The sequence below is a fragment of the Hippopotamus amphibius genome, chromosome X (assembly GCF_030028045.1).
Source record: "Hippopotamus amphibius kiboko isolate mHipAmp2 chromosome X, mHipAmp2.hap2, whole genome shotgun sequence".
Classification (NCBI taxonomy): domain Eukaryota; kingdom Metazoa; phylum Chordata; class Mammalia; order Artiodactyla; family Hippopotamidae; genus Hippopotamus; species Hippopotamus amphibius.
The window spans coordinates 113024753-113049676 of record NC_080203.1 but is presented as its reverse complement, the minus strand read 5'-3'; the positions used below and the strand labels follow the sequence as shown (position 1 = coordinate 113049676).

Sequence of the window (24924 nt, the reverse complement as noted above, 5' to 3'; positions counted from 1 at the left end):
GTTAAGAATCCTCCTGCCAATGCAGGGGACATGGGTTCGATCCCTGGTCTGGGAAGATCCCACATGCCATGGAGCAACTAAGCCCATGTGCCACAACTACTGAGCCTGCACTCTAGAGGCCGCGAGCCACAACTACTGAGCCCATGTGCCGCAACTACTGAAGACCGCACACCTAAATCCCATGCTCTTCAACAAAAGAAGCCACTGCAATAAGAAGCCAGTGCACCGCAGCGAAGAGTAGCCCCCGCTTACCTAGAGAGAGCGAGCTGTGAAGGCTTTCTCTCGCAATTAGAGAAAGCCCGCACAGCAACGAAGACCCAACGCAGCCAATAATAAACAAATAAATTTATATATATATAAAAAAGATAGTCACTAAGGACCATAGCTTGTTTTTTTCAATTTATATGAAATTTTTAGGAGAAAAAAAAAAGACACTAGAGATACAGAAGGTAGATGAGTAGTTATTTGCCTGAGGCTGGGAATGGGAGTGGGGATTGTCTGCAGGAGGGAAAATGGAAACTTGTTGATGTGATGGAAGTGAGATTTGAGAAATAGTAAGCTAATTCTACATGGACATATTATTATCTAGGGAAGAGCTGTGTCCTTTTACGTATCCAAAAATATATTTATACATTCATATATCATATCCACATATCCACAGTACTATGACATTTCATTTATACTTGTTTCGCACTTCTTAGATTTCATCTTTCTGGAACTCAACAGAAACCAGGAGGTAAATAAATAGTAGATGATCCAGATCATTCCAAACAAGGCTACCAGTTTACTGCACAATTATTGCCTCCCATTTTACACCAGAGCCTTTAAATTACAGTCTTATTTATTTAATTCAAAAATTCCAAAAAGCTACTCAGTTTGCTTTTTATTCAATTTGGAGTTTTAGTACCTGGCATATCAGAAACAGCAGACTATAAGTAGGCTATAAGCACAGGAACTGTTTAGAGACCAGTCCTATCACAGCAGCAGCAGTGACAGAGGCACAAGATGGTAGAAAGGAAGGAAAATAAAGCAGAAAAGGAGAAAAACTGTTTTCGAGTATAGGTTGGTGGTAAGTGTTAATAACCAACATTTGCATAGTACTTTTCAAACTCAACTTATTTGCAAATGTGTTGCTCATTTAGTCCTCACAACTGTCCTTTGAGGCAAGCGTCATTACCTTGGTTTCACAGTTGTTGATTTGAGCCTCAGATCACCAGATACTGCATAGCCAAAAATAGGAGCTCCAGGTCTAGGTCAAGTCCAAGATTAGTATTCTGCCCCCATACCCTAATGATGACCCACAAGTTGTTATGGAAAATTGAAAGTGGAATCAATATTATATGCTTATAGAGCATAAAATCAACACTATATACTTATTTCTAAAACTGTTCTGATTTCCACCTAAACAGGTATATGTTAGATACCATAAAATTTCTGTTTTATTGAAGAGCTCTTCTGTCATTATTGAGAGTTAAGATACCATTACAGAAATTTGAAGTAGTTATTCATTATACCAAATAAAAGCCATAATGCTGCCTTTTTTATCATCCAGTATTTTTACCTAATTTGGACATCTTCAACGGTCATTTCCATTATAATAGAACTCCCTTTGGGGAATATCAATATGAGCTATAATTCATTTTCTTCATCTGCCATGTGAGTTTTTTAAGAGGTTTGGTAATTGCTCTAGAAACATGAAAATGAACTCTGTCACAACAGAAAGATAAGCATAGACATGTTTTACTGTTAACTGTGTGATTAAAGATCATACACACAAACACACCACACATCCATAATAACAACGATGTGGGATCTGTTGGTAAGCTGAAAAAAGATTGTGCCATTTAAAACAGAACAAAATCTATTATCTAATTTTCTTGCCCTTCCTCTCCTCAGTTTCTGAATTCTTTCTTCTGTCTCTATCAATTACAGATGCCATTACTTGATACCATTAACTTAACCTATGTTAGAAATGCACCTCTATTTTCTTCAAGTTCCAGAAATTATAATACATACAGTTTTCCTTTTACATTCCTTAGTATTCAACCCACCTCTTTTTTCTCAATTGGTGAGCCACCTACATGGGAATTATTTTTATAGTTATGTTCTTCCAACTCCTACTTCTTTTTTTGGTAAATATTGAACATATGGCTAAAAAAGGGAGACGTAGTGTACATTCATGAGAATCAAAGTATGACCAAAATTTTTATGTTTTTTTTAACAAGTAGTAAGAATTAAAGTTTTAGCCATATGGCTTTCTTTTGGGTCCTCTTTACAGTGGGCAAAATGATTTAAAGATTATTATGATGACATTTTATGCAAATTACATTTTTACATTATCTTAATGTACATATAATGAGAGCTACTAAATACTCCAGCTTGAAATAGACAATTATACCACCTGCCCCTCAACACTAACTGAAATAAAAGAAGACCTTACCATTTCAAATCAAAGATACACAGAAAGGACATTTTCTCTTCTCTCTTGATACAACATGAAAATAACACATATTCCAATAGCATATCATAATACACGATATATACAGTGTTTTTAAAAGAGTGTTTCCTTCCAGCTGTAATGAGACCCACTACTTGATTTTTGACCATACAGTGTTCTAAAAAGTATGAACAGAATTACTCGAGTACGGCTCGCACCTACCAGTTCATCTCAGGCCTCTCCATTCTCTATTGTGTTTGTGGTAGTTACAGGGATGCTCAGATATTCTCCACGGATCCCCTTCTCCCAGTATTCATGCCCACACAGTATCAGAGTTGCCTTGTATGACCAATAGAATACAGCAGAAGTAATGGTACATCACTTCTGAGATTCGATTATAAAAAACTGTGGCATTTTCTCTCTTGAATCATTTGCTATGGGAGAAGCTAGCTGCTTTGTCATGAAGACTCTCATAGAAGTCTGTGGAGTGACACATATGGCAGGGAAGTGGAGTTAGCCGACAACCACCTGAGTGAGTTTGGAAGCAGATCTTCCAGCTTCAAATGACTGCAGCCCCAACCAGCCTCATGAATGCAACCTCATGAGAGATCTTAAGACAAAACCACCTACTGAGGCCACTCCTGAATTCCTGACCCACAGAAACCATGAAATAATCCATCCTGTTGCCTCAACTTACAAAGTTTTGGGGTAAATATATTATGCAGCGGTAGATAATGAGTACAATTTTACACCTAGACTATTCACCTGCATAATATTTAAAGGATCTTGGGAATGTAACCTTGTATTATTTAGGATAATTAATGTTAGTGGCCACAGTACACAAATAGACCAAAGTCTATTTTTTGCTCATGTCACAGTCCAGTTCAGATCCATTGATTCTACCTGGTGACTTTCCCTCAAAAGTGCATTGTGGATCTGGATTTCTTTTTGAAAAAACCCCACTACTAAAATTTATTCACTTTCAGCTGTACATGGGGGAGAGAGAATGAACATGGAGAACCCATAACCATCCGTAATTGCCTTGAACCATAAATGACAGATCACCTCTCTCATATCCATACAGGTAAAAAACTCAAGTACACAAGTCTAGCCAAAATGCAAAAGAGGCAGGTAAATGAAGTCACGTGGATCCAGGAAGAGGAAATATTTTACAGGTAACACTATTTCTGCCCCCTGGCTCCTGCTTTAGAGCCAAAGTAGTGAAAAAGGGATCTTCAATATATCCAAATACTCAATACATTAAATACTCTTTCAATTTCTATTTTTTATGGTTTATTGACAGGGTCAGAATATTTTTATCACTTTGTTCAATTATTTAAAAAAACGATTTCAAGTTTGCCACTTACATGAGAGTAACTTTTTAATGTTTCTTCAGAAACTACTTTGAACGAACTTTGAATATACAAAGGATTGTAACATACCAGTTATCTTTTTCTGCATAACAAACAACTACAAAACCTCAGTGGCATGCAGCAGTAAGTACTCATTGTGCACACGCTCCACTGGAAGTCAGCTAAGCAGCTCTGCCCATCTTGATGGGCCTCACTCACGTGTTCTGAGGTGATCTGGTGGTCAACTGATCTAGGCTGACTTTGGCTGGGGTGAATTGGATGACTTGGCTGTGCCCAGATGTCTCTCATCTTCCAGTAGACTAGGTTAGGAATGTTTTCACGGTAATAACAGAGGCACAAGAGAGTGCATAACCTAATGTGCAAGCTCATTTCAAGTCTTTGCTTAACATCACATATGCTAATATCCCTTAGGCCAAAGCAAGCTAACAAGGGGGAGGCTACAAACAACATGGCAAAGTGCATGGATATAGGCAGAGGTGAGGGATCAGGACATCAATGTGATCAACCACAATATATGCATACTCTGAAATACAAATAAACAAATAAACATAAGGAGCACACTTAATCTTCAGTAAAGGCGATCAGTAATTGCCTGTTCCTAAGGATAGCACCTTTGGAATGAACTGGATTTCTTCACATTCAATCGTATATATAATGAAACTCAGTATCTCAATTTGCCAAAATTGAGGATGAGTATGCTCTCTTTTAAATCTCAGTAATAGGTCTGGTCAAAAAGACCACATCAATATGAAATTTGCCTTAATTAGAAAATAAATAATGAAAATTTTGTATGGATTTATGATTAAACAAAAATAAAATTTAAAGATATACTGGCCAATAGATTTCCCAATAATATTAAGAATTTCTCCTCTTTGGACTTCCTAGGTGGCACAGTGGTTAAGAATCCGCCTGCCAATGCAGGGTACACGGGTTCGAGCCCTGCCCCAGAAGATACCACATGCTGCGGAACAACTAAGCCCATGCACCACAACTACTGAGCCTATGCTCTAGAGCCCGTGAGCCACAACTGTTGAGCCCATGTGCCACAACTACTGAAGCCCACGCGCCTAGAGCCTGTGCTCCACAACAAGAGAAGCCACGGCAATGAGGAGCCCACGCACCACAATGAAGAGTAGCCCCTGCTCACCACCACTAGAGAAACCCCATGTGCAGCAACGAAGACCCAATGCACCTAATAAATTAATTAATTAATTAATTTTTAAAAAAAAGAATTTCTCCTCTTCATCTTTTGAAGTTTTTTTCCCCCAGGAGAATTTTTTTTCAGGAAATATAATATGCTCTGCCTCTTTTGGACTATGCTAATCATTGGCAATGACAACACCTAATAAATCACTTAAAATGTTTTCTTTAATTAATTTAAGCTATTTTCATTGAGTGCACTATATTGCCATTTTTGCTAGTTGCTAGTTTTTCAATGACTAGTAAGAAAGACTCAGTCACTCACAAAGTTTATAATCTAGTGGAAAATATAAGTCAATATTTGCCATTAAGTGCAGTATACTATAATTATATACAGATGTCTGTGGTGCTTAAGAAAACAGGAGAACAACCTAAGCCAGACACGAAGAAAATTTTCAAGAAGAGATTTAAATCTCAGTTTGAATCTGGTCATGAGTAGTCAGCTCATGAGAAGGATGCTGGTTTCTTCCGGGCAGTAAATATTGAGAAAAGAAAGATTCACAAAGACATTTAAAATGTATAATCAACAGACCAGGTGATTTACTGGAAAATGGGCATAAGGTAGGGAAAAGAGTTAAGAAAAATGCATAATTTTATTATTAGGGTAACTGAATTTATTATTCAATAAGATAGAGATACTTGTGAGGAACAGTTCTGATAGTAGCTGGATACAATCAGTTTGAGATTTCTATAAGAAATACAAGTGGAAATATCTATTAGCTTCTTGCCCCTGAAGATGAAGGCAAAGTCTCAGGCTGGAGATAAACATATGGAAATGTTAGCTTATATGTTAGCTATATGCCAGATGGCCAATAAGGTCCTGGGAGCAGTGGAACTGCCAAAAAAAGGGTTGTCCCCTAAGCAAAGGACGTAGCCTAGAACTGAAACCCAGAGAACTCCAACATTGAAGAGATGGGCAAAATAAAATTCATCCACAAGAAAAAACCTAAAGGGAGCAACTAGAATTTGTAGAAAGAAAACAGAATCATATGTTGTGATAAAAACTGAAGGAAGGGACTTCCTAGGTGGTGCAGTGGTTAAGAATCCGCCTGCCAATACAGGGGACACAGGTTCGAGCCCTGCTCTGGGAAGATTCCACATGCCATGGAGCAACTAAGCCCGTGTGCCACAACTATTGAGCCTGTGCGCTAGAGCCCATGCGCCTAGAGCCCGTGCTCCACAACAAGAGAAGCCACTACAGTGAGCCCGCGCACCACAATGAAGAGTAGCCCCCACTCTCAGCAACTAGAGAAAGCCCGTGTGCAGCAACGAAGACCCAACACAGCCAATAAATAAATAAAATAAGTAAATTTATAAAAAAAAAAAAAAACCTGAAGGAAGAGTTTTTTAAAAAGAAAAGAAAATGATCAACATGTTGGAATGCTTATGTTTTATCAAATAAAATAAGGTTTGAAAAGTTGGCTTTATCAACAAGATGGCAGTTGATGTCCTTGACAAGAGTAGTGGCAGGAGTGTGAATAGAGACTAGAATGTATTTGATTGAAAACAGATGGAATTTTTGAAGGAGACACTGCAAGTGTATTTAACTTGTTCAATGAAGACAGAGATGAAAAACATCTTGAGAACAAGGAACTTTTTTAAAACATTAATACAAGAAACTCAAATGTTTAAAACTACTACTGGTTTGTAGATGAAAAGGTTAAAGACCCAAATGCTGAACTAAGTAAATCAGACAGCATCTTTCAGAGAAATGAGAGCAGACAGGAGGTAGAGCATGAATGCAGAAATTAACCACATTAAAGAGGATCATCAATTACATGGCATCAATAGTGAAATAGGAAAGCATTTGTGAGAGGACAAAGGTGAGTTTATGATTAATATGATTAATGGGGACATCTAAAAGCATTCCACTAAGAGTTACGTGGAAGAAAAAAGGTTTTCGTGGTCAGTACTACTAATTAATATTGCTTTGGAGGTAATAACCAAAACAATTGGATAAGAGAAATGAATATGGCTTATAGAAAATATTCAAAATGCTTTTGAGTGAAAAATGGGGACCCTTTCCTATAGGATGACAATGAACTTCTCAACAGCAACAAAGAAAACTAGAAGAAAATGAAACAAAAAGTTTGAGCGACAGTTTTTGCAAAGTAAATTCAGCCAAACCATGCCTCAAGGATAAAGAAAACAAAGATATTTTAGACATACAACTCATACTACTTTTCTCTCATGCTCTCTTTTTCAGGAAAGTATGTAAGTAAACTAAGAAAGAAAGAAACCAGTAAAGAGAAGCCCAATAAATAATAATAATTCAAGAGAGAGAGACTAGGAAATTATCTAACACATTTGCCTATATAGAAAATAATATTAAAAAAACAATTTACTGAGCTCATGAACTACTGAGGAAGGATTAGCAAAAGGTACTTTGAAAAATAAGCGAAAAAATAATATGATATTATTATTAAAATGGTTCTGAGACTCAATTTCCAATGTACGGAGGGGAGTTTTCTCACACAGTACCAGGTAACTCTCCACATACCAGGTGGGTGTCCTACAATTCAACTTCAATTCCAACACTATCTACCCAGAGATAGCATCAGATTCCACAGGTTAAGAATTCAGTCCTGCAAGACTCCACCCTTACCCTGACTTCAGCTGCCACTCACAAACCCAGGTTGTTACATGTGCTTGGGACCAACTGGCTATAGATAGAGGTTTCCAAGACTCCCTCTTCAGGATCGACTAATTTGTGAGAGCAGCTCACAAAACTCAAGAGAAACACTTTACTTACTAGATCACTGGTTTATCATAAAAGGATGTAACTCAGGAATGACCAGATGGAAGAGATGCATAGAGCAAGGTATGGGGAAGGGGCATAGCTCTTCCATGCTCTTGCCAGGCCTACTTCTCTCCCTGAATTTCCATGTGTTCACCAACCCATAAGCTCTACAAACCCCGTCGTTTTGGGTTTTTATGGAGGCTTCACTACATAGGCATGACTGATTAAAGCACTGGACATTTGGCGATTGTTGCTAATTATTAGAGAAATGTAAATCAAAACTACAATGAGGTATCACCTCACACCAGTCAGAATGCCATAATTAAAAAGTCCAGCTCTCCACAGATGCATTGGGAATGCACGGAAGGACACAGTCATTCCCACAGAGAACCAGCTGAACACCAGCAGACGGCCTCGGACACCGGAAAGGGCTGCGGAGAACCTGACATAGCCGACTGAATATTCGTCTAATCCAATACTTGGACATTAGTCTGAGGCTTGGACAGTCTTCTATAAACACCTCTATCACCAGGACAAGCAACCCCAAAAGCTTGGACAACCATGAGGAAACAAAGAAACACCATGCAGGCAAAGGAGCAGGAAAAAAACCCACAAGACCAAATAAATGAGGAGGAAATAGGAAAAATGCCTGAAAAAGAATTTAGAGTAATGATAGTAAAAATGATACAAAATCTCGATAACAAATTAGAGAAAGTACAAGAAACAGTTCATAAGAACTCAGAAAAACAAACAGCAATGGATAACAAAATAACTGAAATTAAAAATACTCTAGATGCTATAACCAGCAGAATGACTGAGGCAGAAGAACGAATAAGTGAGTTGGAAGATAGAATGGAAGAAATAAACGCCACAGAGCAGGAAAAAGATAAAAAAATAAAAAGACTAGAAGACAGCCTCAGAGACCTCAGTGATAACCTTAAACGTACCAACATTCGAATTATAGGCATCCCAGAAGAAGAAGAAAACAAGAAAGGGTCTGTGAAAATATTTGAAGAGGTTATAGTGGAAAACTTCCCCAACATGGGAAAGGAAATAATGAACCAAGTCCAAGAAGCACAGAGAGTCCCATACAGAATAAACCCAAGGAGAAATACACCAAGACACATATTAATCAAACTAACGACAATTCAACACAAAGAAAAAATATTAAAAGCAGCAAGAGAAAAGCAACAAACAACATATAAGGGAAAACCCATCAGGATAACAGCTGACCTTTCTACAGAAACTCTGCAGGCCAGAAGGGAATGGCAGGATATACTGAAAGTCCTGAAAGAGAGAAACCTACAGCCAAGAATACTCTACCCAGCAAGAATCTCATTCAGATTCAACAGAGAAATCAAAAGCTTTCCAGACAAGCAAAAGTTAAGAGAATTCAGCACCGCCAAACCAGCCTTACAACAAGTGCTAAAGGAACTTCTCTAAGTAGGAAACACAAGAAAAGGAAAACACCTACAAATACAAACCCAAAACAATTAAGAAAATGGTAATTGGAACACACATGTCAATAATCACTTTAAATGTCAATGGACTAAATGCTCCAACCAAAAGACACAGACTGGCTGAATGGATACAAAAACAAGACCCTTCTATATGCTGCCTACAAGAAACCCACTTCAGACCAAGGGATACATATAGACTGAAAGTCAAGGGATGGAAAAAGATATTCCATGCAAATGGAAGTCAAAAGAAAGCTGGAGTAGCAATACTCATATCAGACAAATTAGACTTGAAAGTAAAGACTATTAAAAGAGACAAGGAAGGGCACTACATAATGATCAAGGGATCCATCCAAGAAGAACATATCACAATGGTAAATATCTATGCCCCCAATATAGGAGCACCTCAATACATAAGGCAAATGCTAACAGCTATAAAAGGGGACATCGACAGTAACACAATTATAGTGGGAGACTTGAACACCCCACTTACATCAATGGACAGATCATCCAAACAGAAAATCAATAAAGACACACAAGCTTTAAATGACACATTAGACCATCTCGACTTAATTGATATTTATAGGACATTCCATCCAAAAACGACAGACTACACTTTCTTCTCAAGTGCACACGGAACATTTTCCAGGATAGATCACATCTTGGGTCACAAATCAAACCTCAGCAAATTCAAGAAAATTGAAATCATATCAAGCATCTTCTCAGACCACAACGCCATGAGACTAGATATCAATTACAGGAAAAAAACTGCAAAAAATACAAACACATGGAGGCTAAACAATTCACTCTTAAACAACCAAGGAATCACTACAGAAATCAAAGAGGAAATCAAAAAGTATCTAGAAACAAATGACAACGAAAACACAACAACCCAAAACCTATGGGACGCAGCAAAAGCAGTTCTAAGAGGGAAGCTTATAGCAATACAGTCCTACCTTAAGAAACAAGAAAATGATCGAATAAACAACCTAACCTTACACCTCAAACAACTAGAGAAAGAAGAACAAAGAAACCCCAAAGTGAGCAGAAGGAAAGAAATCGTAAAGATCAGAGCAGAAATAAATGAAAAAGAAAGGAAAGAAACCATAAGAAAAATAAATAAAACTAAAAGCTGGTTCTTTGAGAAGATTAACAGAATTGATAAACCATTAGCCAGACTCATCAAGAAAAAAAGGGAGAAGATGCAAATCAACAGAATTAGAAATGAAAAAGGAGAAGTCACAATGGACACCTCAGAAATACAAAACATCATGAGAGACTACTACAAGCAACTATATGCCAATCAATTGGATAACCTGGAAGAAATGGATACATTCTTAGAAAAATACAATCTTCCAAGACTGAACCAGGAAGAAATAGAAACCATGAACAGACCAATCACAAGTACAGAAATTGAGGCAGTGATTAAAAATCTCCCAACACACAAAAGCCCAGGACCAGATGGATTCACAGGCGAATTCTATCAAACATTTCGAGAAGAGTTAACACCTATCCTTCTCAAACTCTTCCAAAATATTGCAGAAGGCGGAGCACTCCCAAACTCATTCTATGAGGCTACCATCACCCTGATACCAAAACCAGGCAAAGATGTCACAAAAAAAGAAAACTACAGACCAATATCACTGATGAATATAGATGCAAAAATCCTCAACAAAATACTAGCTAACAGACTGCAACAGCACATTAAAAAAATCATACACCACGATCAAGTGGGGTTTATCCCTGGGATGCAAGGATTCTTCAATATACGCAAATCAATCAACGTGATACATCATATCAACAAATTGAAGGATAAAAACCATATGATCATTTCAATAGATGCAGAAAAAGCTTTTGACAAAGTTCAACATCCATTTATGATAAAAGCTCTCCAGAAAATGGGCATAGAAGGAAATTACCTCAACATCATAAAAGCCATACATGACAAACCAAAAGCCAACATTGTTCTCAATGGAGAAAAACTGGAAGAATTCCCTCTAAGAACAGGAACAAGACAAGGGTGTCCACTCTCACCACTGTTATTCAACATAGTTTTGGAAGTATTAGCCACAGCAATCAGAGAAAAAAAGAAATAAAAGGAATCCAAATTGGAAAAGAAGAAGTAAAATTATCACTCTTTGCAGATGACATGATACTATACATAGAAAACCCTAAAGACTCTACCAGAAAACTGCTAGCACTCATTGATGAGTTTAGTAAAGTAGCAGGATACAAAATTAATGCACAGAAATCTCTTGCATTCCTATACACTAACAACGGAAGAGCAGAAAGAGAAATTAAGGAAACTCTCCCATTCACCATTGCAACAAAAAGAATAAAATACCTAGGAAGAAACCTGCCTAAGGAGGCAAAAGATCTGTATGCAGAAAACTTTAAGACATTGATGAAAGAAATCAAAGATGACATAAACAGATGGAGGGACATACCATGTTCCTGGATTGGAAGAATCAACATCGTGAAAATGACTGTACTACCCAAAGCAATTTACAGATTTAATGCAATCCCGATCAGATTACCAATGGCATTTTTCACAGAACTAGAGCAAGAAATCTTACGATTTGTATGGAAACGCAAAAGACCCCGAATAGCCAAAGCAATCTTGAGAAGGAAAAATGGAGTTGGTGGAATCAGGCTTCCTAACTTCAAACTATACTACAAGGCCATAGTGATCAAGACAGTATGGTACTGGCACAAAAATAGAAAGGAAGATCAATGGAACAGAATAGAGAACTCACAAGTAAGCCCAAACACATATGGGCACCTTATCTTTGACAAAGGAGGCACGAGTATACAATCGAAAAAAGACAGCCTCTTCAATAAGTGGTGCTGGGAAAATTGGACAGCAACATGTAAAAGAATGAAATTAGAACACTTCCTAACACCATACACAAAAATAAACTCCAAATGGATTAAAGACCTACATATAAGGCCAGACACTATCAAACTCCTAGAGGAAAACATAGGCAGAACACTCTTTGACATACATCAAAGCAACATCCTTTTTGACCCATCTCCTAGAATCATGGAAATAAAATCAAGAATAAACGAATGGGACCTCATGAAACTTAAAAGCTTTTGCACAGCAAAAGAAACCATAAACAAGACTAAAAGGCAACCCTCAGAATGGGAAAAAATAATTGCCTATGAAACAACGGACAAAGGATTAACCTCCAAAATATACAAGCAGCTCATGCAGCTTCATACCAAAAAAGCAAATAACCCAATCCACAAATGGGCAGAAGACCTCAATAGACATTTCTCCAAAGAAGACATACAGATGGCCAACAAACACATGAAAAGATGCTCAACATCACTCATCATCAGAGAAATGCAAGTCAAAGCCACAATGAGGTATCACCTCACACCAATCAGAATGGCCATCATCACAAAGTCTGGAAACCACAAATGTTGGAGAGGATGTGGAGAAAAGGGAACTCTCCTGCACTGTTGGTGGGACTGTAAGTTGGTACAGCCACTATGGAAAACAATTTGGAGGTTCCTTCAAAAACTACAAATAGAACTACCATATGATCCAGTCATCCCACTCCTGGGCATATACCCAAAGAAAACCATAATCCCAAAAGAAACTTGTACCATAATGTTTATTGCAGCACTATTTACAATAGCCAGGACATGGAAGCAACCTAAATGCCCATCAACAAATGAATGGATACAGAAGATGTGGCATATATATACAATGGAATATTACTCAGCTATAAAAAGGGATGAGATGGAGCTATATGTAATGAGGTGGATAGAACTACAATCTGTCATACAGAGTGAAGTAAGTCAGAAAGAGAAAGACAAATATTGTATGCTAACTCACATATACGGAATCTAAAAATGGTACTGATGAACTCAGTGACAAGAACAGGGAAGCAGATACAGGGAATGGACTGGAGAACTCGAGGTATGGGAGGGGGCGGGGGGTGAAGGGGAAACTGAGAAGAAGCGGGAGAGTAGTACAGACATATATATACTACCAACTGTAAAATAGTCAGTGGGAAGTTGTTGTATAACAAAGGGAGTCCAACTCGAGGATGGAAGATGCCTTAGAGGACTGGGGCAGGGAGGGTGGGGGGGAATCGAGGGGGGGGCGTCAAGGAAGGGAGGGAATATGGGGATATGTGTATGAAAACAGTTGATTGAACCTGGTGTACCCCCCAAAAAAATAAAATAAAATAATAATAAAAAAATAAAAAATAAAAAAAAAAATAAAAAGTCCACAAATAATAAATGTTGGACAGTGTGTGGAGAAAAAAAAACCCTTCTACACTGTTCGTGGGAATGTAAATTGGCACAGCCACTATGGAGAACAGTATAGAGGTTCTTTAAAAGACTAAAAATAAAGCTACCATATGATTCAGCAATCCCACTCTTGGGCATGTATCTGGAGAAAACTCTAATTCGAAAAGATACATGCTACCCCAATGTTCATAGCAGCAATATTTACAATAGCCAAGACATGGAAGCAACCTAAATGTTCATCAACAGATGAACAGATAAAGAAGATGTGGGGTGGGGCTGTGTGTGTGTGTGTGTGTGTATAATGGAATACCACTCAGCCATAAAAAGGAGTGAAATAATGCCATTTGCAGCAACACGGAAGGACCTAGAGTTTACCATACTAAGTGAAGTAAGTCGGACTGAGAAAGACAAATATCATATGATATAGTTTACATGTGGAATCTTTTAAAATAATACAAATGAACTTATTTACAAAACAGAAATAGATTCACAGACATAGAAAACAAACTTACGGTTACCAAAGGGGATAGTAGGAGTTGGGGAAGAGATAAATTAGGAGTTTGGGATTAACAGATACACATTAATATATTTAAATATGTAAACAACAAGGACCTACTATATAACACATGGAACTATACTCAATGTGTTGTAATAACCTGTAATGGAAAAGAATGTGAAAAAGAATATATATATACACACACACACACATACACACACATATGTAACTGAATCAGTTTGCTGTACACTTGAAACTAACACAACATTGTAAATTAACTATACGTCAATAAAAAAATAAAAAATAATCATTGGACTTTGGCGATTGATTCAATCTTTAGCCCCTCTCCCACTCTGGAGGTTGGAGAGAAGGACTGAAAGTTCCAACCCTCTAATCCTCCCCTCCTCCCCCCCGCCCCACATTGGTTCCCCTATCAACCAGCCCCTATCCTTAAGTTACCTCAAGGTTTTTCAAAAGTCACCTAATTAACATAACAAAAGACATTTAAAATCAATATTATCACAGGGAATTCCAAGGGTTTTAGGGGTTCTGTGCCAGGAATGGGGTCAAAGACCAAATATATATTTCTTATAATAAATCACAATATCACAATTATAAAATGAGAGAATGGAGGCACAGGAGGCTGCCCTGAAAGACAACTAAGATAGAGGACTGAAGCTTGGTATTAATGGACGAAAGGGGGAATTCAAATGATCAATTAGAAACAAAAAGACTGTTCTTGGTTATTGTGTTCTGAGGGTTAATTCCAGTAGGCTTGGAATTGGCCTGAAATGTTTTGCTGAAGTATGAGATGCATCTGCATGGTACTGACCCAGGATCAATGAAATATAATGATTAATAGTATTGTTTTGTAACATGGGTCCAAGGCAAGTTTCAGCATGTTTTGTGCCAGCTTGCCAGCACTGTTTATAAAGTGAGATTGATGGTTTGCCTCTGATTGATGGTTTACACCTGATAACAGCAGCAGTACTGATGGTCTGCACAAGGGCTCTGTCACTGGGGTTGGTCAGCTAGGATTAATATGACCAGAAAGGTGTAAGAAGCTCTAGCCAAGACTCCATCTTGAGATCACTGACTCCATGCAAATGCTGGTGATTCCTGATCCAAGTGATAAAAAAGCAGGACAATCGGAGCCTGCTTCCAACCTTTCAAAACTTTTGCTGTGTGGCAGCCTGTGGCTGTGATGCATATCCTAACTACAGCTTCGACTTATTGTTTCCTTTCCCTGCAATAAATGGTAGACTTATAAATCTTGTCATTTTGGGTCCTGTAAGTCTTAGAATTCCAAACGTGTTTGCCACCATTGACACAGTTATGGAGAAGTATATAATTATACGTACTTCTGTGCATGCCTTTTTGAGAACTATGCGGAGGATAGCAGTGATGGGCTAACTCCAAAACTGCACTTCCTTTTTTTTGACACAGCTGCAGGGGTACTCTCTTGAATTGGAATAAAATCCCATTTTCTCAGTTTTCAGAAGATTTTTTCTCTGAACTCAGGGTGAGAACTGAAAATATTAATTAGGTCTATCCACTGTAATTGAAGGTGTCCTGGACTGGTGGTTGACTCTGAATATCATGTCAGTTTTCTGGTTCAACTGATCTGCATCTGCAGATATTGGTACAATTTATTCTTTGTATCTTTATATACATCTCAGGTCACTTTTGAATGTTTCAACTTATGTCTTCCTCATGGTCTCATATAGCTTTCTTCCCTCAGTATCCACGGGGGATTTATTCCAGGACCCTCCTTGGGATAACAAAATCTTCAAATGCTCAAGTACCTTATATAAAATGGCATAGTATTGGTGGCATATACTTTATGCACATCTTCCCGAATACTTTAAATAACCTCTAGATTACTTATACTGCTATGTAAATCGCAGTAAATACTATATACATACTTGCCAGCAAGCAACAAATTCAAGTTTTGCTTTTAGGAAATTTCTGGAATTTTTCCCCTAATATTTTTTATTTTGGTTGAATATGAGGATATGCAAGACCAACTGCATGGTTTTTTTTTGTTTGTTTTTTTTTTTTAGCTCTTTATTGGAATATAATAGCTTTAAACACTTGTACCAGCTTTTGAGGTACACCAAAGTGAATCAGCTGTATTTATACTTATATCCCCATATCCCCTCCCTGCCACGAGTTCCTCCCACCCTCCTTGTCGGGGCCCTCTAAGGCATCACCCATCATCGAGCTGATCGCCCTTTGTTGTACAGCAACTTCCCACAGGCTATCTATGTTACACTTGGTAGTGTATATATGTCTATGCTACACTCTCACTTCGTCCCAGCTTCCCCTTCACCCGCAGCCCCCAACCCCGTGTCCTTCAGTCCATTCTCTGCATCTGCATCCTTATTCTTGCCCTGTCACTGGGTTCATCAGTACCATTTTTTTAGATTCTGTATATATGAGTTAGCATACGGTATTTGTCTTTCTCTTTCTAGCTTACTTCACTCTGTATGACAGACTCTAGGTCTATCCACCTCATCACATATAGCTCCATTTCATTCTGTTTTATGGGTAAGTAATATTCCATTGTATATATGTGCCACATCTTCTTTATCCATTCATCTGCTGCTGGGCATTTAGGTTGTTTCCATGTCCTGGCTACTGTAAATAGTGCTGCAATGAACATGGTACATGTTTCTTTTTGGATTATGGTTTTCTCTGGGTATATGCCCAGGAGTGGGATTACTGGATAACATGATAGTTCTATTTTTAGTTCTTTAAGGAACCTCCAAACTGTTTTCCATAGTGGCTTGTACCAACTTACATTCCCACCAACAGTGCAGGAGGGTTCCCTTTTCTCCACACCCTCTCCAACATTTATTGATTCTAGATTTTTTGATGATGGCCATTCTGACTGGTGTGAGGTGATATCTCATTGTGGCTTTGACTTGCATTTCTCTAATGATTAGTGATGTGGAGCATCTTTTCATGTGTCTGTTGGCCATCTGTATGTCTTCTTTGGAGAAATGTCTATTTAGGTCTTCCTCCCATGTGTGGATTGGGTTATTTGCTTTTTTGGTATTAAGCTGCATGAGCTGCTTGTATATTTCGGAGATTATTCCTTTGTCCGTTGCTTCATTGGCAAGTATTTTCTCCCATTCTGAGGGTTGTCTTCTTATCTTGTTTATGGTTTCTTTTGCTGTGCAAAAGCTTTTAAGTTTCATGAGGTCCCATTTGTTTATTCTTGATTTTATTTCCATGATTCTAGGAGGTGGGTCAAAAAGCATCTTGCTTTGATGGATGTCATAGAGTGTTCTGCCTATGTTTTCCTCTAGGAGTTTTATAGTGTCTGGCCTTACATGTAGGTCTTTAATTCATTTTGAGTTTACTTTTGTGTATGGTGTTAGGAAGTGTTCTAATGTCATTCTTTTACATGTTGCTGTCCAATTTTCCCAGCACCACTTATTGAAGAGGCTGTCTTTTTTCCATTGTATATTCGTGCCTCCTTTGTCAAAGATAAGGTGCCCATAGGTGCTTGGGTTTACCTCTGAGTTCTCTATTCTGTTCCATTGATCCTCCTTTCTCTTTTTGTGCCAGTACCATACTGTCTGGATCACTGTGGCCTTGCAGTACAGTTTGAAGTCAGGAAGCCTAATTCCACCAACTCTCTCTTTCCTTCTCAAGATTGCTTTGGCTATTTGGGGTCTTTTGTGTTTCCATACAAATTGTAAGATTTCTTGGTCTAGCTCTGTGAAAAATGCGATTGGTATTTTGATATGGATTGTGTTGAATCTGTAAATTGCTTTGGGTAGTATAGTCATTTTCACAATGTTGATTCTTCCAATCCAAGAACATGGTATGTCTCTCCATCTGTTTGTATCGTTTTTGATTTCTTTCATATCTTATACTTTTCTGCATACAGATCTTTTGCCTCCTTAGGCAGGTTTATTCCTAGGTATTTTATTCTTTTTGTTGCAGTGGTAAATGGGAGAGTTTCCTTAATTTCTCTATTTGCTTTCTCATTGTTAATGTATAGGAATGCAAGAGATTTCTGTGCATTAATTTTGTATCCTGCTACTTTACTAAATTTATCAATTAGTGCTAGCCATTTTCTGGTAGAATCTTTAGGGTTTTTTATGTATAATATCATGTCATCTACAAAGAGTGACAATTTTAATCCTTTTCCAATTTGGATTCCTTTTATTTCATTTTCTTCTCTGATTGCTGTGGCTAAAACTTACAAAACTATGTTGAATAATAACAGTGAGAGTTGGCACCCTTGTCTTTCCTGTTCTTACAGGAAATTTTTTCAGTTTTTCACCATTTAGAACCATGTTGGCTTTTGGTTTCTCATATATGGCTTTTATTATGTTGAGGTAATATCCTTCTATGCCCATTTTCTCAAGAGTTTTTATCATACATGGATGTTGAACTTTGTCAAAAGCTTTTTCTGCATCTATTGAGATGACCATATGGTTTTTATCCTTCAATTTGTTGATATAATGTATCACATTGATTTGAGTATATTGAAGAATCCTTGCATCCCAGGGATAAACCCCACTTGATCATGGTGTATGATCTTTTTAATGTGATGTTGGATTTTGTTAGCTAGTATTTTGTTGAGGTTTTTTGAATCTATATTCATCAGTGATGTTGGCCTGTAATGTTCTTTTTTTGTGACATCTTTGGTTTTGGTATGAGGGTGATGGTGGCTTCATAGAATGAGTTTGGGAGTGTTCCTCCTTCTGCTATATTTTGGAAGAGTTTAAGAAGTATAGGTGTTAGCTCTTCTCTAAATGTTTGATAGAATTTGCCTGTGAATCCATCTGGCCCTGAGCTTTTGTTTGTTGGAAGATTTTTAATCACAGTCTCAATTTCCATACTTGTGATTGGTCTGTTCATATTTTCTATTTCTTCCTGGTTCAGTCTTGGAAGATTGTACTTTTCTAAGAATTTATCCATTTCTTCCAGGTTATCCAGTTTATTGGCATATAGTTGCTTGTAGTAGTCTCTCATGATCTTTTGTATTTCTGTGGTGTCCGTTGTATCTTCTCCTTTTTCATTCCTAATTCTGTTGATTTGCATCTTCTCCCTTTTTTTCTTGATGAGTCTGGCTAATGGTTTATCAATTTTGTTAATCTTCTCAAAGAACCAGCTTTTAGTTTCATTGATCTTTGCTATTGTTCCTTTCTTTTTCATTTATTTCTGCTCTGATCTTTATGATTTCTTTCCTTCTCCTCACTTTGGGGTTTTTTTGTTCTTTTTTCTCTACTTGTTTTAGGTATAAGGTTAGGTTGTTTGATATTTTTCTTGTTTCTTGAGGTAGGACTGTATTGCTATAAACTTCCCTCTTAGAACTACTTTTGCTGTGTCCCATAGGTTTTGGGTTGTTGTGTGTTCATTGTCATTTGTTTCTAGATATTTTTTGGTTTCCTCTTTGATTTCTTCAGTGATTTCTTAGTTGTTTAATAGTGTATTGTTCAGTCTCAATGTGTTTGTATTTTACAGTTTTTTCAGGTAATTGATATCTAGTCTCACGGCATTGTGGTCAGAGAAGATGCTTGATACAATTTCAATTTTTTTGAATTTACCAAGGCTTGATTTGTGACCCAAGATGTGATCTATCCTGGAGAATGTTCCATGTGCACTTGAGAAGAAAGTGTATTCTGTAGTTTTTGGATGGAATGCCCTATAAATATCAATTAAGTCAAGATGGTCTAATGTGTCATTTAAAGCTTGTGTGTCCTTATTTATTTTCTGTTTGGATGATCTGTCCATTGATGTAAGTGGGGTGTTAAGGACTCCTACTATTATTGTGTTACTGTTGATTTCCCCTTTTATGGCTGTTAGCACCTGCCTTATGTATTGAGGTGCTCCTATGTTGGGTGCACAGATATTCACCATTGTTATATCTTCTTCTTGGATGGATCCCTTGATCATTATATAGTGTCCTTCCTTGTCTCTTGTAATAGTCTTTACTGTAAAGTCTTATTTGTCTGATATGAGTATTGCTACTCCAGCTTTCTTCTGACTTCCATTTGCATGGAATATCCTTTTCCATCCCCTTACTTTCAGTGTCCCTTAGTCTGAAGTGGGTTTCTTGTAGGCAGTACACAGACAGGTCTTGTTTTTGTATCCATTCAGCCAGTCTGTGTCTTTTTTTTTTTAATTAATTAATTTATTTTTATTGGCTGTATTGGGTCTTCATTGCTGCACACGGGCTTTCTCTAGCTGTGGCGAGCAGGGGCTACTCTTCCTTGTGGTGCGTGGGCTTCTCATTGCGGTGGCCTCTCTTGTTGCAGAGCACGGGCTCTAGGTGTGTGGGCTTCACTAGTTGCAGCACATGGGCTCAATAGTTGTGGCTCACGGGCTCTAGAACGCAGGCTCAATAGTTGTGGCGCACAGGCTTATTTGCTCCGTGGCATGCGGTATCTTCCTGGGGCAGGGATAGAACCCATGTTCCCTGCATTGGCAGGCGGATTCTTAGCCACTGCGCCACCTAGGAAGTCCCAGTCTGCATCTTTTGGTTGGAGAATTTAATCCATTTACATTTAAGGTGATTATTGACATGTATCTTCCTATTACCATTTCCTTAATTGTTTTGACTGTGTTTTTGTAGGTCTTCTCCTTCTCCTGTGTTTACTACTTAGAAAAGTTCCTTAAGCAATTGTTTTACCGCTGGTTTGGTGGTGCTGAATTCTCTTAACTTTTGCTTGTCTGTAAAGCTTTTGATTTCTCTGTCAAATCTGAATGAGATTCTTGCTGGGTAGAGTATTCTTGGCTGTAGATCTTTCTCTTTCAGGACTTTCAGTATATCATGCCATTCTCTTCTGGCTTGCAGAGTTTCTGTAGAAAGATCAGCTGTTATCCTTATGGGTTTTCCCTTATATGATATTTGTTGCTTTTCTCTTGCTGCTTTTAATATTTTTTATTTGTATTTAATTTTCGTTAGTTTGATTAATATGTGCCTCGGTGTATTTCTCCTTGGGTTTATTTTGTATGGGACTCTCTGTGCTTCTTGGACTTGGTTAATTATTTCCTTTCCCATGTTGGGGAAGTTTTCCACTATAACCTCTTCAAATATTTTCTCAGACCCTTTCTTGTTTTCTTCTTCTTCTGGGATGCATATGATTTGAATGTTGGTACGCTTAATGTTGTCAACAAGCTCTCTGAGACTGTCTTCCATTCTTTTTATTCTTTTTACTTTTTTGTGCTCTGTGGCAGTCTTTTCCCCCTTTCTCTTCCAACTCACTTATTCGTTCTTCTGCCTCAGTTATTCTGCTGTTTACACCATCTAGAGTGTTTTTAATTTCAGTTATTTTGTTGTGCATTACTGTTTGTTTGCTCTTTAGTTCTTCTAATTCCTTATTAACTGTTTCTTGTATTTTCTCTATTTTGTTGTTGAGATTTTGGATCATCTTTACTATCATTACTCTGAATTCTTTTTCAATCAGTTTTCCTATTTCCTCTTCATTTATTTGGTCTTGTGGGGTTTTTTTCCTGCTCCTCTGCCTGCATGGTTTCTTTGTTTTCTCATTTTGTCTGATTTATAGGATTTGCTGTCTCCTTTCCCTATGCTGTCTACTAGTAATTCCTCTTGTTTCTGCTCCCTGCCCCCTGTGGTGGGGTTTGCCCAGTGTCTTGAGTAGGCTTCCTGGTGGGGGGGTCTGGTGCCTGCTTTCTGGTGTGTGGCTGTGTCTCTTCTCTCTGATGAGCAGGGTCGTGTCAGGTGGTGTATTTTAGGGTATCTGTGAGGTTAATATGGCTTTAGGCAGTCTGTGTGCTGATGGGTGGGTTTGTGTTCCTCTCTTGTCTGTAGTTTGGTGTGAGGTGTCCAGCACTGGCAGTTGCCAACTGCATGTTTTTTATCACCCTCAACATGTCCAAAGTCCCACTGCAATACATTATGCTTTCAAGCATGTGAGTGCTCGCCTAGTCTATTTTTCCCTAGAGATCCAGTTCATCTGCACCTAGGCCATCTCTCAAAGGTCCTAGTCTCAAATTGTCAATGATTCTCCTTTTCCCACAAGAGTATCTCTGCTTTTAGCTGGGTCCATTCTTTCAGGAGGTGGCCATAAAGTGTCCAAATTTCTCTTTGCTAGTGCCTCACACCCAGAAATGTATGGGTATATTTGTTGTGGATATTTATTTTTTATAGAGAAAAATCCTCATATTCTAACCCAGCACTAATCAACAAGTAAAAGCATATACTTATTTATAATCCTAGTGTGTAGACTCTTCAAGTTAGACATTTCTTGTCTGAAGACTTGCATAGCAGTGTTTAAACTGTGCACACTGGGAACTGCCTGAAGGTCCAGTGGTTAGGACTCCACACTTCCACTGCAAGGGGTGTGGGTTTGATCCCTGGCTGGGGAACAAAGATTCCACAGGCTGTGCAGTGTGGCCCCCCCAAAAAAAAATTAAAATTAAATTAAATTTTAAAATAAAATAAAATAAAATATAATATAAAATAAAATAAATTGTGTACATCAGCAAGCTTTTCTAGTGGCGGTATAATAGAAAGCAAAAAGATACCATTAAATAAAAGGACCCAATAAGATTAAATTCAATATATAAATTCTTTTTCAGAAGTTCCCAAATTTTTTTTAATGTGCAAGCATTTCATTTTAATTATCCCTATCTGAAAGTTCTTATTTTGGAGAGCAGAAAACCATTTCATTATACATTCATTCCATTTTTCAAGGGCTTCCACATGTTGTATTGAATTTATGTCTCAGTTACTCCAGATGTATCAGTAGATTCATCACCAATCTAGCTCACCTATTCTCCAAATCATCTACAATACTGACATGAATAGCACACTATAACTTACCTAAGTAGATGGGGCAAAGGTCTAGAAGCCCATGGTCTGGTTCTTTCAGGTGGCTAGAGCCTTGCATTAGACTTGCCAGCTAATGGTAATGTCATAGTCCAAATTTGTGTTCAATTTCATGGATTAGACACTTACAGGACTGAAGTAGTAAAATATCCAAGATTTCAGGAATATAAATAGTTATTAAAAATTGAATAGGCATTCGAAGACTTTTTTTCAAGTTTTTTCACTTTGCATTCACAGTTACGAAAGATAAAAATCACTGCCATATCTGGCAAAGCTGACAATTTCTGTGCCACCTGCCAAAAAAGCCTTGTCCAAAGACAATATTTCAGGAGTCTCTCAGGGAAAGACAAATCATTGTTATGCCCACGATACAGAAGACATTTGAAGATTTCTTTGTTTTTAAACACTTAAGAATGCCCCTGCGGACGTCACTGGCGGTCCAGTGGTTAAGACTCCGAGCTTTCACTGAAGGAGGCATGGGTTCAATCCCTGGTTGGGGAAGTTCCTCATGTCACATGCTATGGCCAAAGGGAAAAAAATAAAAGAATTCCCCCGTATGAATTTGCAGGTTTGTGTGTTGTCACTGAATCTAAAGGAATACTAAGTTTGTAGTAACAGGAAACTTTTCTACAAGTTTTACTGGCAAGCCATAGAAAAATATTTCACAGTAGCCCTTGAGCTCGCTAACATATTCTTCTCTGATAATTCTGGTGTTCCTGAGAGTTCCAATGGGCTGTATATAAATATTACATTTCTCCATAGAGATTACTGATAAACTGTTCAAAGTCTTCAGGAGAGATGCTCAGAATGGGAGGCGATCCAATCTGATTGTGAATGCAAGGTAATGGGTCCAAAGAGATCACTCTGTGGCTGAAAGTCTTTGTTCGTAGCTGTTCCCCACCATCTCAATTCTTATACTACAACATAAGCACTGGCATCTTTGAGATGAAGGCTGTTTGTAGTATCTGTTCAGAGTTCTGCATTGTTTGCATAATGACAGGAATGTTCCATTCATACCATGTTCCCATGCAGAAGTTTCTTTTTTTTTCCCAATTTTTAAAAAAATTATGCTAAAACTCACATAACAAAATTTACCATCTTAATCATTTTTCAGTGTATAGTTCCGTGGTATTAGGTATACTCATATTGTTGTACAACCATCACCACCATCCATCTTCAGAACTCTTCTCACCTTGTAAAATTGAAACTCTGTACGCATTAAACAATGTTTTAAACCTTCAGTTTGGAGAGACTGAATATACAAATAGACAATGGCCAGGTCATACATGAAGGTAAAGCTCTGACCCCCAACCTACAGCAACCAGCCCAGGAAATCAACTCATTATCTATAGTTACCAGCCCAGAAAGCCAGCCTGTTATCTATTCATCAGACTTGTAGGCATTCAGACCATTATCTCTGTCCAGTCAGGGAGAGCACACCTGAAGCCTTCCCTTTTTTTCCACTATAAAGCTCTCCCACTCATCTGCCTGGTTTTGAGTCTGTGCCAAAACTCAAGTGATTGTGGATGACTCCCCTGCTATAGAAGGCTCTGACTAAACAGCCTTTGAGTGTTCTCATTTGGTTGGTATTTGTTATTTCCACAGTTAGAATGGGTTAAACAGTTGCTCTACCACAAGGTTTACAAGGGCCAGCATGTCTGAACATGTTCATAGAAGCGATATGAAGGGTGCCTTCACCTGCCACTAGGCCTAAAGGCAGCCCATCCAACTGCCAGATTATTTTTTAAAATCAAGTTATTACTTTTGAACATCATGGAGTTCCTCCAGGGCCTACATGTGGAAGCAAGCCAGAAAAAGATAAAATGAGAAAGGCAAATAGGAAGAAAAGAAGAATATAGTATGAGAGAGAGAGAGAGAAAGGCAGAGAGGGAGAAAAAGAAGGAGAGAGGAAAGAAGGGGTGGAGGAAGGAAGGGAGGGAGGGAAAATCTTGTTGGATCCTGGATAGTGTTTTTTTCAGAACAAGCACTGACAGCGAGTTGGCCTTTTGAATTAGAAAACTGCCTAGATATCAGAATTTTTAGTAACAGAACATTAACTTTTAGACGTAAACTCTAATCTGTGCCTTGAAAAATGAAAAAGTTAATATCATAATGTACATTTATTTAGTTTTTT

At 37.9% G+C, this 24924-nt stretch overlaps 1 pseudogene; it reads right to left on the bottom strand.

The window, feature by feature from the left end:
• Positions 1-22773: 22773 nt before the first annotated feature.
• On the bottom strand, positions 22774-23782 carry LOC130842412 (archaemetzincin-2-like; annotated as a pseudogene).
• Positions 23783-24924: the final 1142 nt, after the last annotated feature.